The sequence below is a fragment of the Hemiscyllium ocellatum genome, chromosome 18 (genome assembly GCF_020745735.1).
Source record: "Hemiscyllium ocellatum isolate sHemOce1 chromosome 18, sHemOce1.pat.X.cur, whole genome shotgun sequence".
NCBI lineage: Eukaryota > Metazoa > Chordata > Chondrichthyes > Orectolobiformes > Hemiscylliidae > Hemiscyllium > Hemiscyllium ocellatum.
Window position 1 is genome coordinate 25,428,426 of NC_083418.1, and position 26,856 is coordinate 25,455,281.

General features: G+C 42.7%; 1 protein-coding gene across 4 annotated transcripts in view; it reads left to right on the forward strand.

Annotated features, from left to right (window-relative positions):
- The window catches only part of syt12 (synaptotagmin XII), a 212,943-nt gene that overhangs the window by 144,399 nt on the left and 41,688 nt on the right, over positions 1–26,856 (forward strand). For 2 of the 4 annotated variants that reach the window (XM_060838427.1, XM_060838426.1), the window contains exon 2: positions 17,315–17,430. The gene's annotated coding sequence lies outside the window, so the exon portion shown is untranslated. The remainder of the gene's footprint in view (positions 1–17,314; positions 17,431–26,856) is intronic. The other 2 variants (XM_060838428.1, XM_060838425.1) reach the window with 1 other exon arrangement.

Here is a 26,856-nt window from a genome sequence, read left to right on the forward strand (position 1 = left end):
GAGTTCAAGGTTCACAGACTCAGTTAGTATAGTGCCGATAAAGTCGGAAGCAAATGCACCGAAACATTTTTAAAGCAAAGTTTTCCTCGCTGCAATCAACAATAAATGAATTGCTTTCTATGTTAATGTAATACATTTATTAATATAGAATTGCAACATTATTAATTTTAACAATTAATTAACAATTGTTAAAGTTTATTTGACATTTGTGTTCCAATGAAATTTCCTTGAGTAATGGTAATTGCTCGAGAGCAAAATGCAAGTGACATTAGAATCCAATCACTCCTGGGCAACAGGGAGGTGAATCTGTTATATTCTCATCAAAAATATTCTGTCATTTAATCAGGAGGCTGTACTTTGCATAGACATTTTATATTTCTATATTGAATCCTTTAAATATATCTCAATAAAGTTGGACATCTGTACTCTCTTTGAATTGCATGAATATATTTTATAACTTCATGAGTAGTAAGCCGTTGTGTTTGAAATTATATTTAATTAATTTGCACTCTGTGTTTCATATATTTTATTTAAGGGTTGCCTGGGAACAAGGGATACTTGGAGAGTGAGATAAGAGTAATGCACAAAGGAGTGAAACTGTGAACTACTCTGGTGGTTCGCTATTCCAATGCTTGGCCAAGCTGTCCAGGATTCTATTTAGATTTTACTTAATTAAGAGTGATGAGTGGAACATTTTCAGACAACTTCAGCTTCTACAGTTGGTGTTGAGGTGCTGTACTATAGATTTCCATTGTAATGACTTAACTAGGACGACCTGTTGGACTATAACATGGTGTTGTGTGATTTTTAACTTTAAACTGATAATCATGTCCTGTTCTGCAAGACATTCCACAATGTATAAAAAGCCAATTACACCACCAAATGTCCTACGTTGTTGATGGCCTGCTATTCTGTTGCAATTCTATATTAATGAATATATTACATTAACATTACATTCAGGGCAAAAATAATTCTTGAGCAAAAATAGAAATTGCTGGAGAAACTCAGCAGGTCTGGCAGCATCTTTGGAGAGAAAACAGCATTTACATTTTGGGTTCAATGACCCTTCTTCAGAACTGATTGTAGCTGGGAATAATTTGGTATATATGCTGAAGATAGAGTGGAGATGTGGGAGTGTACACTCGGTAGAGACACAGCCCAAAGAGAGAGAGAGAGAACAACAGTTGGGCAGACAAAGGGTGGGTAATGATCAGCCTGGGTGAATGAATAGCTGCTAATAGGGAGCAGTAGTGGTTGACGATGGGTCATATGCAGTAGCTGACCAAGTGTGTATAGAGGTGGTTGGGGTAAGGCCAAGGGAGAAGGTGCTTAGCCCGAAAATTACAGAAATTGATGTTAAGTCCAAAAGGCTACTTAGTTTCCAAGCCAAAAATGAGATTCTGTTCTTCCAGTTTGCGCTGAGTTTTGCTTGAGGACCGCAGCAAGCCTGAGACAGAGACATAGGCCAAGGAACATGATGGTGTGTTGAGGTGGCAGGCAACAGGAAGCTCAGGGTGATTTTTCTCAGACAGAATGTCAGCGTTCTGCAAAGTGATTGCTCAGTCTGTATTTCGTAGGGGAGACCACAATGTGAGCTGCAAATACAGTAGACTCGATTGAGTGAAGGCCAGGAAAATTGTGCCTTCATCTGGAAGGGGTATGTGGGACCTTGGATACTGAGGAGTGACGAGGTAAACGAAAAGGTGTTACACCTTCTGCAATTGCAGGTGAAGGTGCCATGGGGGTGTTGGGAGGGAAGAGGAGTGGACCAAGATGTCCTGGAAAGAAAGGTCCTTGCGGAAGCTTGGAAAGAGAGAGGAAGGGTCTGGTGTGGCATCCCCCTGGAGGTGGCAGCAATGGCAGCTAATAACCCTTTGGTTGTGGATGGTGTGGCATAGTAGGTGAGGATAAGAGGTGTTTAGATCAGAGTGGTGCTGGAAAAGCACAGCAGGTCAGGCAGCATCCGAGGAGCAGGAAAATCAACGTTTTGGGCAAAAGCCCTTCATCAGGAATGAGAAGACCTGTTGCTTTTGCAGGAGGGAAGAGAAGGGGTGAGGGCCGAAGTGCAGGAAATGGATTGAAATGGTCTAGGGTCCCGTCAACCACGGTGGTGGGGAATCCTTGATTGAGAAAGATTGTGGATATTTCAGAGGCCCCCTTTTAGAAGCTGACATCATTGGAACAGATGTGACAGAGACTGAGAAACTGAGAGAATGGAGTGGAGTCTACACAGAAAGCAGGGTGTGAAGATGTGTAGTCAAGGTAACTGTGGGAGTTGGTGGGGTTTGTTGGTGATATTCGTGATGAGCCTGAAAACAATCCTTACTAGGCTTTGTCAGTAACAGAAAAATAACTATTCATTGTAACATATTTAACCTTTGCAAAAGGTAACGATAAGTAATGGTTACTAATCTACTACTATGTATCTTAAACTGTACCCCATTAAAAATATGTTAAGTAAAAAGTGAGGTCTGCAGATGCTGGAGATCAGAGCTAAAAATGTATTGCTGGTTAAAGCTTCCTGATGAAGGGCTTTAGCCCGAAACGTCGAATTTCCTGTTCCTTGGATGCTGCCTGACCTGCTGCGCTTTAACCAGCAACACATTTTCAGCTAAAAATATGTTAACACTCAATCATGATTAAGACTGGTAAAACACAAATCTTTTAACATAACTGTTTTGGGTGAAAAAAGAATATCTAGATGTTTAACAAAATTCCAAAGACCAAAAGTCTGAATCACGAGGTGGAAAATTAATTCTCACAATCCTTTTAAATTTTGGCAATGATGACATACTGTTGTCTATAGTGTGATGGTCATTTTTTGCTACGATAGTTGAATGGGGGGGGGGGGGGGGGTGGAATCTCGGTCTTCTCTTGTATTGGAGTTCTTCTTTCTGAGTTTGCGTGGGGTTTTTTCTGTCTTTTTCTCCCCCTGCACTGAATGAGAGAGAGAGAGGAGAAATGGACAACTCTGGGTGTTTGTTCCTTTACTTGCAACATTCTGTGGCTCAACCAATCAGGGTCCAATGTCAGGTAGAAATTCTTTAACTCAAAAGACTCTCCCTGCCACTCAGTTTCAAACTCTCCCTATCATTGCACCAGAAAGCAACTTTGGCAAAACTGTACCAAAACTTAACTGTCCATTTTGGACAGTTTCATTGAGGGTTTCTCTCCCTGAGATTTCGCAAAGTATCTTATGGACTTGTAAGCAGCTCACCACATTAGTACGAACTATGGCACTGTGCTTGCATTATCATGTGTTCACCAGCTGCAGAAATGCTCGCATTGAACAGATTTTCCAGGATTTTCACTGCTAGAACCACATTTTAAGCCCAGTTGTTAGATTGCCTACAGTGTGGAAACATGCCATTTGGCCTAACAAGTCCACACCAACCCTCCGGAGAGTAATCCACCCAGGCCCATTCCCCTACCTTATATTTATATAAAAAATATAAGGCAACAGTGCTAACCACTGAGCCACCGTGCCACCATTTCAAGTGCTACCAACCAGGAGGAGTTCTCCATAGTGCACATTATGAATGGGCAATGAGAAAGAGAAGCTTCTGAGGGCACATACATAGTGTGGCATGACAAACACTTCATTGGGAATCCAAGCTCACATTCAGAAATAGATTGTCATTTTATATTATCATCAGATTGATTGTAACTGTGATTGTAACTGCAGCTAAAAGAATCAAGCTCTGCATGCCACTAATCCTAACAATCCATTCCCCAGGACCACCATTAGACACAACCCTACACAGAACCTGACCACCCATTGCCTCTCAAGGTTCTTCATGGTCGACTGGTTAGCAAGGTTAAATCTCATGGAATACAGGGAGCACTAGCCGTTTGGATACAGAACTGGCTCGAAAGTAGAAGACAGAGGGTGGTGGTGGAGGGTTGCTTTTCAGACTGGAGCCCTGTGACCAGTGCTGAGTCCACTGCTTTTCATGATTTATATAAATGATTTGGATGTGAACATAGGCGGTATACTTAGTACATTTGCAGATGACACCAAAATTGGAGTGTAGTGGACAGAGAAGAAGGGTACCTCAGAGAACAATGGGATCTTGATCAAATGGGCCAATGGGCTGATAAGTGGCAGATGGAGTTTAAGTTAGATAAATGTAAGGTGCCCTGCATTTTGGAAAGGCAAATCAGAGCAGGACTTATACACTTAATAGTAATATCCTGGGGAGTGTTGCTGAACAAAAAGATCTTGGAGTGCAGGTTCATAGTTTCTTGAAAGTAGAGTCGCAGTTAGATAGGATAGTGAAGAAGGCATTTTGGTATGCTTTCCTTTATTAGTCAGAGTATGGAGTACAGGAGTTGGAAGGTCATGTTGCAGCTGTACAGAACATTGGTTAGGCCACTTTTGAAATATTGTGTGCAATTCTGTTCTCCCTCTAACCGGAAGCATGTTGTAAAACTTGAAAGGGTACAGAAAAGATTTACAAGGATGTTGCAAATGTTGGAGAGTTTGAGCTATAGGGAAAGGCTGAATAGGCTGGGACTGTTTTCCCTGGAGTGTCGGAGGCTGAGGGGTGACCTTACAGAGGGTTATAAAATCATGAGGGGTATGGTAAGGGTAGGTAGATAAGGTCTTTTCCCTGGGTTGGGGGTGTCCAGAACTAGAGTTCATAGGTTTAAGGTGAGATGGGAAACATTTAAAAAAGACCTAAGGGGCAACTTTTTCACGCAGAGGGTGGTACATGTGTGAATGAGCTGCCAGAGGAAGTGGTGGAGGCTGGTACAATTACAACATTTAAAAGACATCTGGATGGATTTATGAATATGGAGGGTTTACAGGGATATGGGGCAAGTGTTGGCAAAATGAGATTAGATTAGTTTAGGATATCTGGTTGGCATGGATGAGTTGGACTGAAGGGTTTGTTTCCATGCTGTACATCTCTGTGACTCTATGACTCAACCTTCCTCCACTCCCTCCATCTGAGCTGACCTGACTCCCTCGTTGCTGGATCCCAGTTCCCCAGATCCGACACCTACACTCCTCCTCTTCTAACCCCCTCCCCCCACAACCGTTGGACCTCATTTCTCCAACCCTCCCTTAACTACTCTAAACACTTACCTGTTACCATTTTGGTAGCATTGTTTAATTTAGAGGGAATCAAGATGAATACATTAAGGGAGAAAGGACCAGAATGATGTCCTATTAGACTGAGATTAAGTATGTGACAGGAGATTTGTGTACAGCCTGAACACCAACATAGAGTTGTGATAGCCTGTCTCTGTGCAGTAAATTCTATGCAATCTGTCTATAATCTGGGTTAAGCTGAATTATGAGCACTATTGTACATGGGATACAAATTGTATCCAGGTAGAGTTTTATGCAGCATTCCTGTTAAAATTAATCATCTTAAAGAAGTAGGTCAAGTTAATTAGGATGTAATACAGTGTACCCTGTTTCTTCAGAGACATGACTTATTGCACTGAGAAAAGGTATGAGTACTAAAAAGGCTGCTATGTGATGTGAATTTGGGACACTAAATTTTTAATTCCCATCAAATGTATTGTCACGGGAACTAGAATGTTAGTTATTAGAATTCAATGGATAATTCACCAGTTCCTGTGCTTGTGATATTGCACCATGTTCCCTTTAAGTGAGAGTTGGAAACACAGGGCTACCATGTTTAATCCCAGCTATGAAGATGGCTCTCTTTGAACACATTTTCTGCTCTGATTTGAGATCCATTCCATAAGATCTGAATAAGAGGAATGTATTGAGAAAGTAACATTCCCTCCAACTGATCTCTGTGAATAGCAAGGATGGGAGAGTTCAAAACTAGGAGGCAAATCTTTAAGGTGAGAGGAGAAAATTTAGAAAAGGACATGAGAGGTGACTTTGTTTACATACAGAGTGGCTCGTGTATAATGAACTGTCAGAGGAAGTGGTGGATGCAGGTAGAGTTAAAAAATTTTTAAAGGCATTTGGATAAATACATGAATAGGAAAAGTTTGGGTGGACATGGGCCAGGAGCAGGCAGGTGGGACCAGTTTAGTTTGGGAACGTGGTCAGCATGGACTAACTGGACTGAAGAGTCTGTTTCTATGTTGGTATGGATTATACATGTACAACTTGAACTTGGCTGGAAATGACAAAGCCGCAATATTCTTGACTTATGGTGAATGACAAGATGAAGTTTGAATCAACATTAATCTATTATGTATTCCCAGCATTATTTTAAATTCCAATTTCCTGTATTTTAAATTCTTGTTTTAATTCATCAAATCAGTTAATGTGACATTAATGATGACTGAATTAAGGTGCCAACACTGTGAGTGAATAGATAGAGATCATGAGGAAACAAGGATTTGTGTTAATTGGAAATACATTGAAAATGTTTGTTCGTGAACATTACTCTCTCCTTATCTGGACAAGGATGTTCCCACTTGCTGGTAGAAGTGAACCGAGCTGGGTATATGGGGTCCCTCCTGTGTTGCAGAGGGAATGTCCCTACCCTTGGACTGGGAGGCTTAGATTCAAGTCCTATCTACTCCAGAGGTGTTTAATAAGATCTCTGAGCAGGTTGATTAGAAAAACATGTTAATAAAAAAAAACTAGCAAGTTGCTTAATGTCAATAAGCAATGTGTAGATATTTTCTAATCAACCTGTCAGAGATGTTATAACACACCTCTAGAGTAGGGTGGGACCTGAACCCAGACTTCTGACTCAGAGGTAGGGACATGCTACTATGCGACAAAAGCCCCAGCAAAGTGTAAATAACTAAAATGATCACTTTGTAAGTATACGTGTTCCAATTAGCATTGTTTAATTCATGTGTTCATTTAACATGAGGTTACAAAACACTGTCAAAAGCATATTAGCAAAGTGAGTTGTGTCAAACCTGCACTGTAGCTCGATGAACAAATGATAAGTTGGAGGTGGTGTTAAATCAGAGGAGGAGTACAACAAAATGCAGAAGGATAAAAAGAAGGTCACAGAAAAGGGTCTAACTGACTAATAAACATCAATATACCAAGTCACAAAGTGCTTTCAGGCACAGAAACTTTCAACCCAACCTGGTAGTATTTATATTTGATACAAACCTCCACCAATCTTTTCCAATTTAAATTCACCAACGTATCTTTTTATTCACTTGTTCCTCATTTACTCATAGACTTTGGATGTGTCTCTTTATCTCTAACTCTCTATCTATTAATTGCAGTAAAAGTGGTTAAATCAGACTATGTGCTATGCTAATGAGACATTATCTTTGCAAAAAGGAGATACAGAGTCATGCGAATTTTCATTCTCTTGCAGCCTCATTGCAAATTGAAGCTGCACCAAGATATAGGTTTCAAATAAAGTTAATGTTTTCTTTACTTCTGTAGAGTTCATGAATATTCTTTAGCAATACAATGAGTCCAAGAATATCTCAACTACCTCTTGTGATATTTCTGCATCCTAATTGTTCCTGAGGTAAAAGAAAATAATGAATTTTCTAGTTTTTAGAGAAACTAAAAAAAGCTAGAAACTATTGATAGTTGTTTTATCAGTAACTATCTGCACATTTCTAGCCCTGCTCTGTGTTCACTCGCGAGTGGGAAAAGGTTCTCCACACCTCTCCTATATTTTCTTAATTTTGTGTCTCAATCAGGTCTTAGTCTTCTATTTTCCAGAGATAGTGAGCCCCAGCACTATTCAAACTTTCCTAATAAGTGTTGCACCTCCACTTAGTACCATGCTGGTATAACATTTTGCGTCATCTTAGTGTCTCCATGTCCCTTTAAGAATGTGGCGACCACAAGTGATCGGATGTGTGGTCTCACCAAGGTCGTACACAAGTTTAACTTAGCTTTAATTCTTTTCTTCCATTTCATTATTTTTGAAAAGAACTAAAGGGTTTTGTTTACATGCTTAATGGCCTCACTAATAACCATTTTCAGTGATTTGTTTGTTTGCGCACCAAATCCCTGTCCTCCTCTACTGCATTTTGACGTATATTTTCCAAGTGATTTGTGGCGTCCGTGTTGTTCCTATAAAACTATGCAAACTCACTCATATCTATTGAAGTTAATTTGTCAGTGACACTTCCGTTCTGCAAGTTATTGATGTTGTAGGTTGCAGTACCACGGGCAGGGAGCTTGTAGTTGGGGTGGAATGCTCTGGGAATGCTCATTGACCTGGAAACTGCATAATTAAGTGTGGTTTTGTTGGAGAAACTGAACCAAGATGTATAATCCCTAGTGAAATTAAGAAGCCAGATCTAGCACAGGCTTCCAGAGTAGTTCAGTTTAACATCAATACTGAAGAGCTTTATGGTTATTTGAAGGAGTTCATTCACATGCTTTCTAGTTATTTTTGGAAGTGTTATGACACACATCCAGGGTCAAGTAGGGCTCGAACGTGGGCCTTGTACTTCAGAGTTAGCGATACTATCACTGTACTGCAGAGCCTTAATACTCCTTTTCATTGCTTTTCGGAAGATAGAAGTGAGATACCTTCTTTGAACTGCAAATTGGCCTAACCAATGTCCTGTAAATCAACAACATGACGTTCCAACTCCTATACTCAATGCACTGACTAATAAAGGCAAGCATACCAAATGTTGCCTTCACTATCCTGTCTGGCTGCAAATCCACTTTCAAGGAACTATGAATCTGTACACCAAGGTCTCCGTTCTGGTATTTCACTGTATTAATACGTTGGACAAAGAGTAATCTCTTTGCAGGTAAAGGAATAATTCACGCTGGGGATGCCAGTCCTCCTGGTGAAGTTGTATGCTTCATCTATTTCCCTTCGGCAAAAGTGCTCAGTAAACGTCAAGATATTGTAGATATTCTGGAAGGAACACAACATGCAAATGTTCGCAGCCATGGCCAATCCACCAAACTTAGTTATGAGGGAGCCACCTAATGAAATATTATTGGGGGCTTCTAATCATTGTGGTGAAATAGAGTCTGTTAGTTTAGCTTCAATATTCCCACTAAAGGGTTTTGCAGCTAACAGGGGTGAGGCAGATGTCATAAATCCTGGAAAATAATAATCTATTTGTTATGTAAATCTGAAAGATGCATTGGCACCTGTAGTTTAATTACATCAAAATCAATGTATTCTCCTTGATTGAAGGAATTTATTATTAATATTATTTATTTATGGAATGTAGGCTGGGGCAGCATTTATTTCTCATTTCCTGTTGTCCTTGAGAAGATGGTGTTGAGCTTCTTGAACCGCAGCAATCCATTTAATGTAGATACACCGGAGCATTGTTAGGAAGGGATTTACAGGATTTTGAAACAGAAACAAGAACTTTCCAGTTTCTTTTGATTCTTTTGCACTGAGCAATAATGTGAGCTCTCTTACCTTGCGTGGTTTTATTCAGCTAATGCATTTCACTGACTGTGGCTGCAAGGTAACCCAGTTTAGCCACCCACACATCAACATTCACTGGCTTGTTCAGGTCTATTATCTGCTAAAAACGCATGTATGAGTTCAAATACATGAATAAGGATATTGCCCCAAGAAAGTCATCCTAGTCCAGTTTGCAAGAGTATGGATTGTGCTCCGAATCTACTTCAGCACGGGGTAGGGGGTGGAGGGGAAGTGGTGGTGGTGTCCGGATGTTTATCCACAGTGACAGGGAGATGGTGGGCAGGACCTGATTCTGGGATTCCCATCCCCATTTCCCATCACACCTACTTTAAGCAGCGCAGATGGAAAGCCCGCATTCATTGGTCCTGACTTTGTTGGAGTAGCCAATCCTGGAGTGTTGATGAAGTCTGAAGGGATTGAGGTTCACAAAAGCTTAGAGGTGTTGTGAGCTATAGGGAATTCCTTTTCTGTACTTTGGGAGCCTTCTGACAGGTAAATTCTAACTTCAAGCATTGCTAACTTTGCACATCATAATAAAATGCTTGTTGGTTAAGTTATTTGAATGCAGTAATTGCTTAGAAGATTCTATTCTTAAAAGATAAGTGACTATTATATTACTATTCCATTGTAAGTGGAAGAGTCTTCAGCTGTTGAGAGTAAATTATTGAGTGAATAAAGTTATGTTCTACGTTGATATTTAGTTTGACTGTGTCAGTTGAACCCTGTGGTTTAATATTTTCATTGAATGTCAGCTCAGATATCTGATTAGCTGAGTCTTAATTGTTTCACTTCTTCAAAGCTGGAATAGAAGGTTGTGATTTTTCAGTGACTCCAAAGGCTTTAGTATATTCAGCTTTGGAGGTTATGTTGACAGAGTTTTACAGTGGACTCCCATTATGAATGCTTTGCTGAGTTCTAAACACCCCTGACAAATTCAGCTCAGCAGGTGATGATTAAACCAGCCTTCAAGGGAATTGTGAGTTTGACAATTTTACAACCACGCTAGAATTATAGATTTGGAGTGGCCCTTCTGAATGGAGGTTTGTTTAATTTGGCCATTTTTTTTAACATCTCAAAGATTTCCCCATGTTATCATAGGTGTTATGAATTCTGTACAAAATGGATACTTGTAAATTAGCATTTCGAGTTCAGAAGATGGTGAGTGACCATGGGAGATATAGAGGGAGCATAGATCAATGAGGAGTATGGCATGATCTTAGGCCATGAACTGAAGGGAGATAAGAACAAGGAGAAGCGAAGATGCATGGGGTTGAGAAATGAAGGGATGAAGGTTTGCTGCCTCACACTCATTACAGAATGGGACTGATGCCCCAATGAATAAAGATGGGCTGAATGGAGGCAGGGCTTCTAACATGCCCACCTTGGGCTCTGCCTTCCTTTGTTACTGTCTAAAGGTCTGCTTCAGTAGATGATGACCCTGACTCCAGCCTTTCCTCACTACCCCATCATGAAGGTAGTGTAGGCAGGCACTGCAAGTCAGCATACAAGGTCATGACATTGGCTCTGATGCAGAGTCACCTGAACTCGAAACGCTAGCTTGCTCTGTCTCCACAGATGCTGCCTGACCCACTGTGATTTCTAGCATTTTTTTGGTTTTCAGTACAGATGTCAGCATCTGCAGTAATCGGCTCCTGCATCATAATGTTGGGAAATGGCATTTCCTCAAGAACAGAATTTCAGCTCATGTAATTTGTTGCTCTACATCTGAAGAAAATAAAGACTCACACTTACATAGCGCCTTTCATGACCACCAGACATCTCAAGGTATTTTACAGTCAATGAAATATTTTGGAAATGGAAAAGTCACCCTAGTCCTAGTGGACCCATGGCTTGCTCTCTTATTAAAGAGAACCAGCTGGTGATGGTTTAATGTGAAAGACTCTACACCTTGGGTGAGGGTAGAGGTTGAGAGAAAGAGTCCATGGAATTGAACCCATGCTGCTGTCATCACTCTGCATCGCACACCAGCCATCCAAACTAACTAACTCCATACGCTGAATACAGGAAGCACATCTATCAATCTGTCCACAGGAAGCTCCCACTAACAGCAATGTGAAAATGAGCAAATCTTTTTCTGATGTTGATTGGAAGATATGTATAGGACAGTTACCATGGCACCTCTCCAGTTTTCTTTGAACACGTATCATGGAATTCTTTTGAGGGGTCAGATGAGGTCTTTGTTTAACACATTATCTGAAAAATTGGCATCTTTAGCAGCACAGGTGTTACCCCCACTAAAGCATTAGGGTGTCAGCCTTGATGCTTGTATGGAAATCCCAGCATTGGCCTTAAATACACATTGGTCTGACTCAGAAGTCAACTGAGCTATTCCTCTCACACTTCATCAAATTAACAAGTTCAACAACAGCGATGTTGAGAAGATCTGGCTCAATATCTATCACTTCAAGCCCCTTGTAAGCAAGGTATTAATATAGTGCGTATGCAAAGGCTTTTTAGGTCTTTCACAACGCCAGAATCCTTTCTGGTCATTGCTGCACTCAATGCAACTTGGACGGCTGATTTCATTTCTGTATGAACAGAATAATCAGGTGCAGGAGTAGACAATTCAGGCCCTCAAGCCTGCTGTGCTCCTTCACATATTGTGGCTGATGGATACTCAGCTCCAGATTCCTGCCTGCGCCAATAACCTCTGACTCCCTTGTTGGTTAAGGGTTTATCTACCTGAATTCCTGAAGAAGGGCTCATGCCCGAAATGTCAATTCTCCTGCTCCTTGGATGCTGCCTGACCTGCTGCGCTTTTCCAGCAACACATTTTTCAGCTCTGATCTCCAGCATCTGCAGTCCTCACTTTCTCCTATAAGAGTTTATCTACCTCGGCCTTAAAAATCAATGCAAACAGTTCAAAGATGTCATTGGTTTTCTGTTGTCTTGAGCTCTTTGCAAAACAAAACATCTTGTATTTCCTCGTTCTAAACATACTAAACAGGCAGGGGATGGGACATTTTAGAAATGTTTGTGTATTCAACCAAGTGCTTGCTACACAGTTGAACATCCCACTGCGAAATATGTCTTTGACATTAATTAATTTGACATTAAATGATGTTTGACATTAATTAATTTGGCATTAACTGAATGTCATTTGACATGAGTATTTCTGCTTTACAAATATTTCACTTAGTGCTACTGATATACTATCAACAGCTCAGCAACTGTACGTGATTTTTCTTTCTGCTTTGACAATTTTCTTTGCCACTAATTAGGATGAGACAACAACATTTTAAGAGTGACTCATTGTAGATTTTGATACTTTGGTGCTGAAGAAATCCTTTCACTGAAACAAAATTAATTTTGCCTATCTTCCTATCTTTTACACAGGGTGATTGAATGTCTCTGTAATTTAAAGGGTTTTAAAAATGCATCAGGTAGTACTAGTGTTCAAACTTACACATTTAAGTTGGTGGCAGCAGGGTAGGTAGGAAGTATTCAGCTCCTGAGTCTGTCTGCTTCTGATCAGCAGGCCTGCCACATCCTGCTTCTTTTTCCACCACTTCATAGAAGCCCTACAATGTGGAAGCAGACCATTCAGCCTATCGAGTCCATTCTGTCCCTCTGAAGAGCAACCCATCCATGACCACTCCCCTACCTTATCCACACGGGCCTGCAGTTTCCACATCAATCCACCTAACTGAACACTATGTTCAATTTAGCATAGCCAATCCACCTAGCCTGCACTTCTTTGGACTGTGGGAGGAAACCGGAGCACCCGGAGGGAACCCACGTAGACATGGGGAGAATCCATAATGTACTATCCACTGGATTTTTTGTAAAACCACGTGTGACAATAAATTACTATTCTATTCTACATTGCTAAAGTAGTTTATTTCCACTTGCCTTACAAATAAACCTTAAATTGAAGCAGTCAAGAGTAGAGTGGTGCTGGGAAAGCACAGTAAAATAGACGTTTTGGGCAGGAGATGTTTCCTGCTTCTCGGATGCTGCCTGATTTGTTGTGCTTTTCCAGCACCACAGTAATCTTGACTCTAATCTCCAGTATCTGCAGTCCTCACTTTCACCCGAATTGAAGCAGCTGAGCTATCTTCCTATTCGTTAATTTTATCAGCGTCGTGTTAGCTTTAGACATTGGTCACAAAAGGGTTGTTCAGGCCTGAGGGTTGAATTGGATGGAGAAAGATCTGTAGCATCACATATGGGTTTAGTTGTTATGAAGCTGTTGGTCTCATTAAACATTTATCCATATCTGGTATACATTATATGCATTTACCTCAATTTTTCTTGCTCTTTGGAATTTTTCTAGCTCCTTCTGAAATGACAGTTGGCACAAGGGGTCCTACATTTATGTCATCTTTCTATCTGCTGCCAACATTGGCTCCTATGCTACTAACCCAGCCAATAAATACTGTCCTAGTCAGCAATACCCACAATCCATGATGGAATATAACAGGAAAAGAGTTAGGGGGAACAGCAAACCTTGAATTGTACACATTCAGTCAGACTGGACTGAAAATCCAAATTTACGTCCTTCATTTCAGAAACAGAGCTTTCTCCTATTTCAGGACTAATTTGCAAAGTGATAGGGAATAAACCTTACTGGTAACAGTAGACGGCAGGAGAGAAGTCAAGAATAAGCAAGGCCCTAAGTAACAATATTCACCTGACCCCGTTGCAATAAATCCTTGAGCGAAAGTGGCACCCTGTGCCCACTTTTTCCCCTTATCCACCTTAATTCCAAATATTGATTCATAGGGCACACACAGCCAGACAAGGCCACCATATTGCAAGTGGAGCAAGAGGATTGCAAGAAGAATGGTACTGAGCTACCAGACAATCCCATGGCGAGCTCAGCCAGACACGACTCCGATAATTTGAGTGTGCAAAACCTTGTTGCACCTCAAGGCCCAACCACTGCTGTCCCCCTACTGACCCCAACCCCTACTCACAATCCCCAAGAGGAATCATTCCCAGATTTGAAAATCCTTCCATCTCACTCACATTCTTCCTGATCTCCAAGGCTACGTCCTCTGTACCTTATCTCTCTCTCTCCCTCTTTTATTCTCTTTTTTCTCTCTTTTTTTTCTCTCTCTCTTTCTTTCTCTCTCTCTCTATAGTAATGTGCTGTGCCACATGGAGAGAAATTAGAGAATGATGAGTATGAGAATCACATTGGGAAGGATGTAGCAACAACTTTGCAGAGGGTCATCATAAAGGAAGGATATGAGAATGTCATCAATGTGACCATTGGTTGTTCTGATGTTGAGTTTCAAGAGAGAGAAAATAATGGGTCTGCAAGGAGTGCTGGTCTGTGGTGTGCTGTACTGAAGAATGCTGGGGTAGTCCAAGCATGGGAGTTGGTTCCAATAAGGCAGATGATATTCATCTTTGCCACAGTCCTGAGAAGTCATTGAACCTCTTATGGCACTGAATCCAGGTTCAAGGGATGACACTCTGGCTGCTGACTGCAACAGCCCTTGCCTGTACAGTTGGTGGGGCTGGCTTTGTCCTTCCCTCTGCAGGGATTAACACATCCCAGCTCCCATAGAATCTCCAGAAGACCAGGGACCAGTTGTCCCACTTTGTCTCCTGAAACCTTTGGGAGCTATGTAGAACACATCCAAACAGACCCCTGGTAGAGCAACTCGAAAGACAAATCGACCCAATCACTAATGCAGATCTGATCATGTCTGGACTCTGCGATTGATGCAAAACCTAGAAGGTGAGATGCCAATGCCACACTGCGAGAGCTTTTACAATGGGTTCCAGATCCAGTTCTGCTTCCCCACACCTATCCCAATTCCTGCTGTTAAGGGTGGCTATGGTTTGCTTAAAAATTCTGCCTGACAATTCTCTTGCTGTCAGCTGTGGTCACCCTGCCTCTGCCTTTTGTAAATTTCAGTTTGTCCAAAATTCTGCCTTTGGTGTCCCATTCCACACCTATTATGCTCCCATCTCCCAGAGAGTGGGAGAGTTGGAGGACAGGTGTGTAAAAATTGGGCCCATGGCAGTGGGGTCATGTACCATCCCATGTCGCCCCTGCAACAATATTGTCCACAGCAAGGGAAGCCTGACACAGCCATTTGACTTTGGGGCAATTCAGTTCTTAAGTGACAAATTACTAGCCATGTAAAGGCCTCCTCTCACTGTTATCATGTCTTTAATATGTCAAGAAAAGACATGTGTTGAGGGAGGCCTGCCCTCAGGTTGATCAGAGGCTCCCCATCTCCCTTCTCCAGCAGCGCCATCCACAACACTACCCTAGTCCATAGAAACCCAGGTCCTCCTTGTTTCAGATTCCTCACTTCTTTTCTTCAGAGGCTTACTGTGGTACCAGCTGTAGCCACTTCACCCTATGACACTGCTAGCACAGGGGAGACATTGGCTACTTGATTGGTCAGCATCTCTTGAAGGTAGCACTTCCTCTCAGATGGGGACACAAGTCCTGACTCAACCCAATTAAGAGTTTGGTTTCTTTCTATTCACTCACGGACATGGATCCCACTTGGCTGGCCAGCATTTATGACTCGTCCCTTCTTGGCCTTGAGAAGGTGGTGGTGAGCTGCCTTCTTGAACCGCTGCAAACCATGTGCTAATGCTGACAGACTCATCCCTAACTTGAATGCTGGGATTATTGGACAGCACTCATGTATAAATTCAGTCCAAATTCCTGCTCACTCATCACCCATATTTACTGATCTACATTAGCAGGAATGGAATTGTCTGTAAAGTCTAGGAATCAATGCAGTAATGATAGAGGTCTGAACTCCAGGCATCTCCGTGTTTAAGACAACTTGTAGCTTAAAGAGTGGGATTAAGCAGAATTCTCATTCTCTTTTGCATATTACTGTATGAGCCCAGATAGGAATTGATCAAGTTTAGCCCATTGTGAGACTGTTGGTCATAGATTTCTGCCATAATTTCTTCAGATTGCCAGGACTTCATTTTCTATGCTCTGCACTGAATCTACTGGGGTCCAGGAGTCACGCTCTCATTCTTATGGATTTCGGAATCTTCCTTGAGAAATTGTGAATGCACAGCAGCTGCTTTCTGGGAGATTATCATGGGAGATGAGGGGAACTTTGGATGCTTCCAAACTTTGGATAACCCATCATGAGGGGAGTATATTACGGGCAAGGGCGTGGTTTGCCTCATCTAGCCCTTAACCCTCATTGCCAGGGACACCTGTGAGTTACTACCAAGAGCATCGCTTGGGGTGGAAGTAGAGATGTGGCAGAAAAAAATAATCACAGTCCACTTTCAGAAATGCAGTCTATCCCAAAGTAATTGATTGTCATGCAGAAACTAGTAGAATAATACCCATTTTGAGCTGTTGACCTTTCCCAGAGTGTAATAGGCCAACACACACACAGTGCTGCAACAAAAACCTTCCCCTCCTGAACAGCTTAGCACTCCGTTTCACATCTGTCCCCAACATTTAAATTTTGCAGAGGCTAGTTAGCACTGACTAGGTGCTGAAATTTAGCTCCTCTCTAGAGCTGTGCTTGTCCACTCCCATCCCTCTCGAAGGCTTATGATCAGATTAGATTCCCTACAGTGTGGAAACGGGCCCTTCGGCCCAACAAGTCCACACCAACCCTCCGAAAAGCAACCTACCCATTCCTCTACATTTACCCTTGACTAACACACCTAACACTACGGGCAATTTAGCTTGACCAATTCACCTAACCTTTGGACAGTGGGAGGAAATCGGAGCACCCGGAGGAAATCCACGCAGACACAGGGAGAATGTGCAAACTCCACACAGACAGTTGCCCGAGACGGGAATTGAACCCAGGTCCCTGATGCTGTGAGGCAGCAGTGCTAACCACTGAGCCATCGTGCCACCTGTGCTGAACTGTTTGCATCCTGTTTTCTCCAAAGCATTTGTTGCATCTCAAAATGGAAGGGTCTCCTGTGGTTTAACCAGGGTGTGAAAAACAACTGCATGCCACAATAATAATGATGCTTTGATTTTTCGACAGCAGATATGCCTGGATGTGATTGGCCTGCGATTGCTGCCTGACACCTGAACCAAGGAGCAGGGTTTTATGTCTCCAGAGGCACTGGGAAGGCATTTGGATCAGTGGGCCACTATAAGGTAGGTAGAACATTGCTGAGCTACTGCAGCCAAGGTCAGACTATTGCCATGTCAGCTCCACTTGGGAGCTCATCATAAATAGCAGCTGGGACCCAAATATAGGAATCCCCGCACTATTCCCAGATCTTCTGATTTTTGGCTGTGCCTTTTTTTAAAAAGGGATAGTTGGTTTAGGTCACAGATCTGCACCTAGCATTCCCACCGTGACTGGCTTTATTGCGGAGATGGGTATGGACTATTCCCCTGCAATTATCATAGAGTTGACAAGATCTACCAGTGCAAGGCATTTCAGAAGTATAGTGAACCATTATTTGCATGAGGGATCCTGGTGAAGGTTGGGTTCAAAAGATCCTCTACTTGCTCTCCATGTCAAGGTATGGTCTCTCCAAATAATCTCCATGGCACATCATGGTATCCCCCTTTCCCATGACCACTAAGGCCCCGTCTCAAGATATGGCCCTTCCATGTCTATTCACCCACTCTACCTGGATAAAAGCAAGGAATGCAATGGTGTTGCTGTATTTGTCCAAAATAAAGCTTTTAATAAATATGGTTCATTCTTAATGGAAGTTCAGGGAGCAAGGCCCAGGAGATTAGAATGGGTTCTTAATTGGTGGGAGAGAATGAAATTGCAGAGAAAATGCCCCAGGAGATTGAGCTCAAATAGAAGATGAAGAGAAATGGGTTGAAGGTGGTCATTGATACCAACATTTCCTGCAAAGCTAGGAGCAACACCACTAAGGCTCCGTTGGGATGTCCTCTGAAAGGTGGCCCAAACACCCAGCCCACTGCCTGGGTGAAATCTCTCTTGGTTTGGGTTGGTCTATGCCATTGGGTTTTACTCTGTAAAGTTCAACGAATGGCTGAGGTTCTCCATTCAGATTTTATCACCACACTGATCCCGAGTCAAAACAGAATCCAGGGAGAGAAACTTGGGCTGTTAAAAATGGCATTGAGCAGGGAGCCTCATTACATTCTAGTCACGGTTTCATGCGCAGGTTGTACTATCACTACTAGTCACATCCATGTTTTGTGGCATTATATCTATAGCTATCAGAGACGTATAGATTCTTAGGGAGGGACACTGGGCTGAAACTTGTGTTTTTTTGGCTGTCAATTTTGTCAAGTTCCATGGAGAGTTTCTCTCTGCAGAGCCTAATGAATTTTCTCATTTGTCTTTCCAAACACACCGTATTAATTACTTAGTACACCACTATTGATACCCTCAAGTTCAATGTTTTGATTCTTCCACTCAATAAAGCCAAAAGAACTCCCCACTGCCTGGATATCCAGGATTACACTCTACTTTTGCACCTATACCCTTTGCCCACCAAGAATTGTGCTCTACCCCTATCACGCTTACAAGCAACATCCTCACTCACTCACTTTCACTCTGCCCTGCCCCCAAAACTCCCTCACTACATGCCCTCTGCTCACCCGCTCAGGCCACCTCAGCCCTTTCCCCCTATATCAACACTAACAACTGTTAACAACTCCCTTACTACCTGCCACTCTCTTTTTACAGTAGAATACAGCACACAACAATGCAGGGAAAGGCCTAGAGAGGCAGTGGGCTGCCTGACACTCAGCTCCTCAGCCGTTATGTGGACAGCATCTCGTTTCTGACTTCCCCATGTAGCTGATTGATGGTGTTCAAGCCCCTGGACTGATATCACAGGCTGTCCTTGACTTACCGCTATGGGACCCCCTGACCAAGAGGTCTCTTGATAGACTGCTGACAACAGAGATAACCTTTGTATTTGCACTAAATGGTAAGGCAAGATAGAGGTAATGCAGAACTGGCAGCTCTGGCTAAAAGGGCAAGATGCAAAAAGACAAGGCAGGAATGCTGTGAATGTTCAGACAGGTTTAAGGGGAGCAAGTGCTAAAAGAGCAGACAAATATCCCTGAAATGCAGACTAGTCCTCTTCATGAATGCAGCAGCATTGCGATAGCTGCCAATAATCCCCGAGATGAAGCATGGCCATGTGGTATCATGTTTCACGTGGGTCAGAGATGAGCCATGATGATGCAGAGAGGCAGGAAATTGTCTGATGCCAAGGTCCAGGGAAGTGGGGAAAGTGTCACAGTAGCTCAGTGGGTGGCACTGCTGCCTCACAGTGCCAAGGACTTAGGTTCAATTCCCACCTTGGGCAACTGTCTATGTGGAGTTTGCACATTCTCCCCGTGTCTGCGTGGGTTTCCTCCAGGTGCTCCGGTTTCCTCCCACTATCCAAAGATGTACAGGTCAGGTCAATTGGCCATGCTAAATTGCCCATAGTGTTAGTCAGTGGTAAATATAGGATAGGGGAATGGGTCTGGGTGGATTACTTTTCGGAGGGTCAGTGTGGACTTGTTTGCCCGAAGAGCCTGTTTTCATACAGTAAGGAATCTGGTCTAATCTAACCTAGGCTCTTGCTGCCTGTGAAATGTGCTCTGTGATGCTGGAGATGGAGATCCAGTAGTTGGCTTGGGTTACCCACTCTGACTTTCTGAATTCTCAATGTCCAGCTTCCTCACAGAGGGTAGGATAGGAAGCTGGACAAGAATGAGGCTGAAAATGAGCAATGATTCCCATGAATAGGTGTCTCATTACTCCCCAGCCAGACTCTCACTTGGAACTCTGTTGGAAAATGTTCCCAATGTTGAGTAAGGCCTCACTGGACTTCTTATATGGTTTTCCCAGATTTCTTGTCATCTACCAAGTTGTTCAAGCCCCTGTGTTACTACTGATCATGAGGGAACTTAACCTTAGACTAATACATTTTTACTTAACATTTGTTAATAACAGTTACTGTTTTGCTCTGTGTTTGGAGTCTAACTCATCTCTCAAAGTACTGTTGCTGAAGTCAATGGAACTTTGTGCACAAATTCTTTATTTACAGCTTGGACATGGCATGGCAGCACAGTGGTTAGTACTGCTGCCTCACAGTGCCAGGGACCCCGGTTAAATTCCAGCCTCGGGCGACTGTCTGTGTAGAGTTTGCACATTCTCCCTCTATCTGTCTGGGTTTCCTCCGGGTGCTCTGGTTTCCTCCCACAGACCAAAAATGTGCAGATTAGGTGAATTGGCTATGCTAAATTGCCCATTAGGTGCATTACTCAAGGGGAAATGTAAGGGTATAGGTCTGGGTGGGTTACTGTTCAGAGGGTCAGTGAGGACTTGTTGGGCCAAATTGCCTGTTTCCACATTGTAGGGATTCTATTCTATTTTATGAATATAGACATTATCTCTGGACTGTTTGAACTGGTCCTTTCTATTTTTGTCTACACAATCATGTTCTTCAGTAATGCCTTGTTTGTACAAATCCCAATTCAACCTTCTGCATTCATTCAAGGACCATGGAATCAATTTTTAACGGGAATAAAGTTGTATTCATCTGCAAGTCTCTTAAACTGTTCATTTGCAAACTGTGGACCTTTGGATTAGATTACACTGTCCAGAATTGAGTAGATTCTCGAGGGATTCTATCACAGCCTCTGCTTTGCTTTTGTGTAGATGGTTTACCTTAGTCCAACTTGAGTAATGGCCTATGATGATAATGAAGATCTTGCATTTGAATTTGAATAACTCCATTGCAAGCCATACCTATGGTTTCATTTAACTTCACCAGATCCACACAGATTTTTATTGAACCATTTGATTTTGGTACTGTAACCATATCCAAATACCATCATGTCTGAACATATATTCTATTACACATGGTGGCACAGTGGTTAGCACTGCTGCCTCACAGCGCCAGGGTCCCAGGTTCGATTTCAGCCTCAGGTGACTGTCTGTGTGGAGTTTGCACATTCTTCTCGTGTCTGCATGGGTTTTCTCCGGGTGCTCAGGTTTCCTCCCACAGTCCAAAGATATGCATGTCAGGTGAATTGGCCATGTTAAATTGCCCATAGTGTTAGTCAGAGGGAAATGGGTCTGGGTGGGTTACTCTTCAGAGGGTCGGTGTGGACTGGTTGGGCCAAAGAGCCTGTTTCCACACTGTAGAAAATCTAAAAAAGAATCTGCATCTTAAATATTATCCATGGCTCTTTTCTTTGGCTGTATAGGTAGACTGGTTTTATAGTAATCTTATGGTAATGTAGTTCCCTGTCTTCAATTGTTCCAAAGCTTAGAACAATGTTTGGAACTCCCCTCTACATTCACTTCCTTAAGCTACACTTTCATCCATCTTGTGAAATAGTGTAAGCTTTCAGCATGCCTTCCTGCTTAACGGAGAATATTCTTAACTCGGAACAGCAGGCAGATTCCATGATTTTCCTGTTGTGTCACCTAAGCTCTGCCATAAGTTGTCCTTCTACCCCGAGTAATGATCCTTCAGGTCTCTTTAAGTTCATTGGGAATGGCTGTAACTTAATCGTTCTTAGCCATTAACACTGAGACACCGACTCTGACAATCCTTTTCTCTCAGCGTGCTCATTGGGTATTTTTAAAGATGTCGGATAGATCTTTGTTAGGCAAGGTGTTGAAGGGTTAGGAGGGCTAGATAGGAATGTAGAATTCAAAAGAATCACAAACAGATCTTGCTGAGTGGTGGCACAAGCTCAAAAGGCTGAAAAGCGTATTTCTGCTCCTAATTAAATGTTCCACTCCCTCCCAATTCTCTTAACATAATACTGTGGCACTGATATCATAATACAACATCATCATATATTTTTCTGTACATTACTGTACAGTTATTAATGAGATCAAAGTTCATTCCAATTCTAGTTGATAAGTTGCCCTGCAAACTTTGTGTTTTTTTTGTCTGTTTGTGGGTGGTCTCCTGATTGTTGGAATAGTTACAGAGCAGCAACTGATGCAAAACCACAAGCAAAAATGTTAACTGGAGGGGACCCAAGGTTTACTTGACAAAGTCATGTAAAGTTGTAGAAGCCACTGCGTATATTCAACTGTCACGTGATCAAGTTTCATATAGCAATGTGAAAAATCACGTCAAACCTCAAGTAAAAGACTCCAATTAGAGTTGGCAACCCTGTCTGTATAACACTTCTGTGCTTCAAACCAGATTTCCCTCACCTCTGTTCTTGTTGTCTAAATCCCATCTATCAAACATTGATGCGAATGGATAGACTGCGCTCCACACGCCAGGTGCACCTCTGTCATGAATTCTCTTTGGGACTGCCTGACAGAAGGTGATAAATCTCTCACTCTCTCTCGTTCTCTCTCTCTCTTCCTTCCCCCTCCAAATAAGACCCAAAATTTACCTTGATTGGGTCTTGTCAAGTTCGACACAAATGTGACATTTTTGAGGTTCGCAGTGCCTTTTCAAAGGACATCCTTGTTCATTATGGCTGTGTCCCTGCTGGAGAGCCATAAAAATCTTATTAATTGCCCTAACTGGCTGCTTTAACGTGGCAGGAATCCTGCTAAAGGCTACCCAGTGCACTTCAGTTATCAGGATTGAGGACAATGAGTAAGGCGAAGTATCTGTAAATGCATAGATTCATAGTAGAGTGCATGTGTAAACTCTGACAGTTCAATGAGGGAGAAAATGGGACCTCCAATGACTAATGTGTTTAACTGATCTGAGAAGCCAGATCAGTGAAACGAGAATGTAACCTCATTTTACCACTACCAGGGAATACATGAATAGGAGCTGCCTCCATTCTCAAATTCTCTCAAGAAGCAAACTCAAAATTCCTCTTATTCATTCACCTCACGGCTGAACATGAACCTGTTACTACCACCAGTTCATAAAATATTAATGAAAATTTGGTTCTCTCTCCCAGGAGACCAGTGGGTTGCCTTGACAATGTGATTTTAATATAAAAGGGTCTCAGGCAATGTTCCATTATGAGCACTGTTTTAACCAATTATTGTGAGCTATGGCCTGAGGAAGAGGAAAGGGAAAAGCAGATTTCTCTTTTACATCTTGGCTTACAATCATCAGCATTGGCTGCCATTTCTGCATGGCCCTGCACAGCATTGTGGGAAAGGTGGCTCCTCTAGGACAGCAGTGTTATTTAACGGGGGGGGTGGGGGGATGAAAATATCAGAAAAGGCCTCAGAAGCTCAACGGGTCTGGCAGCATCTCTGGAGGATGACAAACAAAGTTAACCAAAGAAGAGCCATATTGCGCTTAAGATGTTAACTCTTGGATGACCTTTACCAGAAACTTGTCACGATTTGTCAGTGTTTCTTTCCATGATACCTAGTCAGTTTGTTCACGCTATTTTCCAAAGCCTGCCACATTACCCATGTGTCAAGCCCCAGTGATAGCCTGCTCGTCATATCTCTGTCTCACCACTGGCAGACATACTCCCCACCTCCAGAATGTCCTGGGATTCCTGGCCTGGGTCATTTTTAAAGCCTAACCAGTCATTCAGCCAAGTGCTTCCAATTGAGATCTATCCTTCATCATACACGGGACACCAAAATCCAAACATTTCTCAGGTCACATAGGTGGCTCAGCTGGCCCTTCATTGCAAACACAAGTGAACATTCATAAATCTCTTCCTGTTTAAGAAGCAAACTAACAGCTTTTTATCTTGTCCCTAGCATCATCACGTCTGAGATGTTTTTAAGAGAGTGAGACCTTTATCCCCAGTGTGGTCTTACACCTTTCTCCTCGTTCATTGTCCGACTGTAATGTACTGGAAAACCTTCAAATGATTGAAAACATTCATCTTTATTCAACAGCAACAAAAACAAAGAAAAACACAAACAGTCACACATTGCATTTACCTTTGTGAACAAATATGGACTACTTGTCTTTTGAGCAACATCGATTTTACAAACAATGGGTAATAACTGCTTCCAGGTCTCTTCTAATGGAACTGCATGTAACTTAAGTCATGCCTGGTTTATTTTGCCTGGCCCGGCAACAATCTCACATACAGAATGTAATGTGCTTCCTGCTCAATATGCTCATCTTCCATCTCTGAAAACTGCTACTGCACTCTCCATCTATCACGTCCCTTCTTTGCCTGCTCCAATTGTGCAGGGAACAGCATGCTAGAATTACGCCACAAACTCTTTGTAGAGTGTACTGGAGGTTTTCCCAAATCGATCCAAGCATTAGACATTACCTTCGGCAGACCCAACTTCTGTTCCACGATGGGCCTGGTTGAAGCATGGGCTGCATTGTAGCTATGCTCAGCCTCAGGGGATGGAATAACAGAGGGATCAGCCACATTTGCAGATGATAATTTTGTGTCCCAGTTACCGTCCTCGTCAGGCAGCCAGCCCTTGAACTGAAGTAGGAACAGGAGAATTCTCAAAGGTACAGGGATCATGGTAACTCCCCAGTTACCTGGCACACACTTCTAAAATGGGATCACACATAACTTCTACATTGGTACAATGAAAACCTTCCCTATTGAGGAAGTACGTCACAGTATGATACAGCACCATCAACATGATGCATGTACAGTCAATCACATGTTGAAATTGGGGAAAGCCTCCCTGGCTGGAGGCAAGGGCAATGGAATAGAATGATGTAACCTGGCACAAATAGCACCAGTCACTGCCTTGATACATTCATGGATTGAGGACTGTGAGATCCCAGTGAAACTCCAGCAGTCAATTGCATTAAAATTTAATGCAGCCATCACTTTGACCACCACCAGTATGGGTGTTGCACCCACCCCTCCATGTTGCAAGTCCTACTGCAGCAAATGACACCATTCTGTGACAGTGTCCCAGGACATCCTTGGACTACAGTAACACCATGCCTCACACATCCGGAGGAAATACAATCAAAGATGATGGACTATGAGCCTACTGTACATCCTGAGGGGACCTTCAAATGCATGTGGAGGCTGTTTAGCAACCGCTGGAGGTTGCTGTGTATCTGAGTTTCCTGACAAATTACTCCTCCTCAATTTCTCTGTGTCTGGGTTGCGCCGATGTGAGGGCTATCAGCAAGGATTGTTTCTTAATAATATGACCTGTCAGAATTCATATCACTTGCAAACGGTGGTTTACCACAGTGCTCTAAAGCAGTGGGATAAGGAGTAACACAGAAAGCTTCTACATAGACTTCTAACATAGGGACCTTGCTCTGAAAAATGCAGCAAACCACCATTCTGGGTAAATACAGTAAGCAATTTTAAATGATACATGATTACTGAATCATTGTTTTCTCTATCACTCCAGCCTATCACCCTCACCTTGACCTCCTTCCACCTATCACATCTCCATCACCCCTCCCCCAAGTCCCTCCTCCCTACCTTTTATCTTAGCCTGCCTGGCACACTCTCCTCATTCCTGATGAAGGGCTCTGGCCCGAAACGTCGAATTTCCTGTTCCTTGGATGCTGCCTGACCTGCTGTGCTTTAACCAGCAACACATTTTCAGCTCTGATCTCCAGCATCTGCAGACCTCACTTTTTACTCATTGTTTCTCTATCCCAACATTACTCTACCGAAGCAGCATTGTATATCAAATCATGGTTCAAATAATTACAGTTCAAGATGCAAAGAAATCAGTTCTGTGCCTTTGAGCAACCTATGATAACTTTCCTTTACGGCCCACATGTACCACTGTTAAAGTCAACTGTGATTACTCCTGCCTCAGAGGAATTACTGTGATCAATGTGTAATTGTGGAGATTATTTGTGTCCAGGGCTTGTATCTCACACAGTGAGATAATGGATGCATTTGGCATCACCCTGTAAAGTTGATGGGGAATTGCGGTAATCAGGCACTTAGCTGCGGAGCCCACATGTGCAGACAGAAAATACACACTCAGTTCGCCCACCTCTAGCTGTGCTCGCTGCCATCTTCTATTTCTGGTTTATCCTTACAGGTCACATGAGTGTGGAAGGCATCGCAGGTCACACTTGGCACAGTGAGTCTCAGGCTCAGCCTGGTATTCAAGGCACTCTCCCTGAACCACTGTTATTTCCTTCCTTGCTCTCCCTATTGAGCTTCCAGCTGTTCACACACACCTCTTTGAGTTATAACTTTGTCTCTCAACAATCAATCCTCGGGTCCCAGACTTTCAGGTTAGTGATACAAACCACCATGCTGCACTTTCTCCTTCTAAGCCACGTTGGTATGATCAACGATGACACACCCTCCCACAGTAATCCCTAGACACAATGCATTTCCATTATCCTCTCCTCCAAAGTAAAACTTGTTTTCCCCATCACAACTATTGCCCCCTCTGTATCCCAACATTCTGCCTTCCATTGCCCACAACTGCCTTCCCTACCTCCCCATCAAAGTGGTGGCCCCTGATAATTTGCCATGATTTTCAGTGAGCTGATCCTCAGGATTAACAGTGGCCAGCCCTCAATGACAGACAGCCCCAGCTGATGAGTGACCAGAGCCTTGACCGACCTCTGTGCAACTCCCTGACTGACTTACCATGACTCCCTGGACTGGTTGCCCTGGACCTGCAGCACTGACCATGGCCCACATGCCAGACTGTAGCAATGTGGACCACCTAGACCTCTGTGCAGCTCTCTGACTGACTTA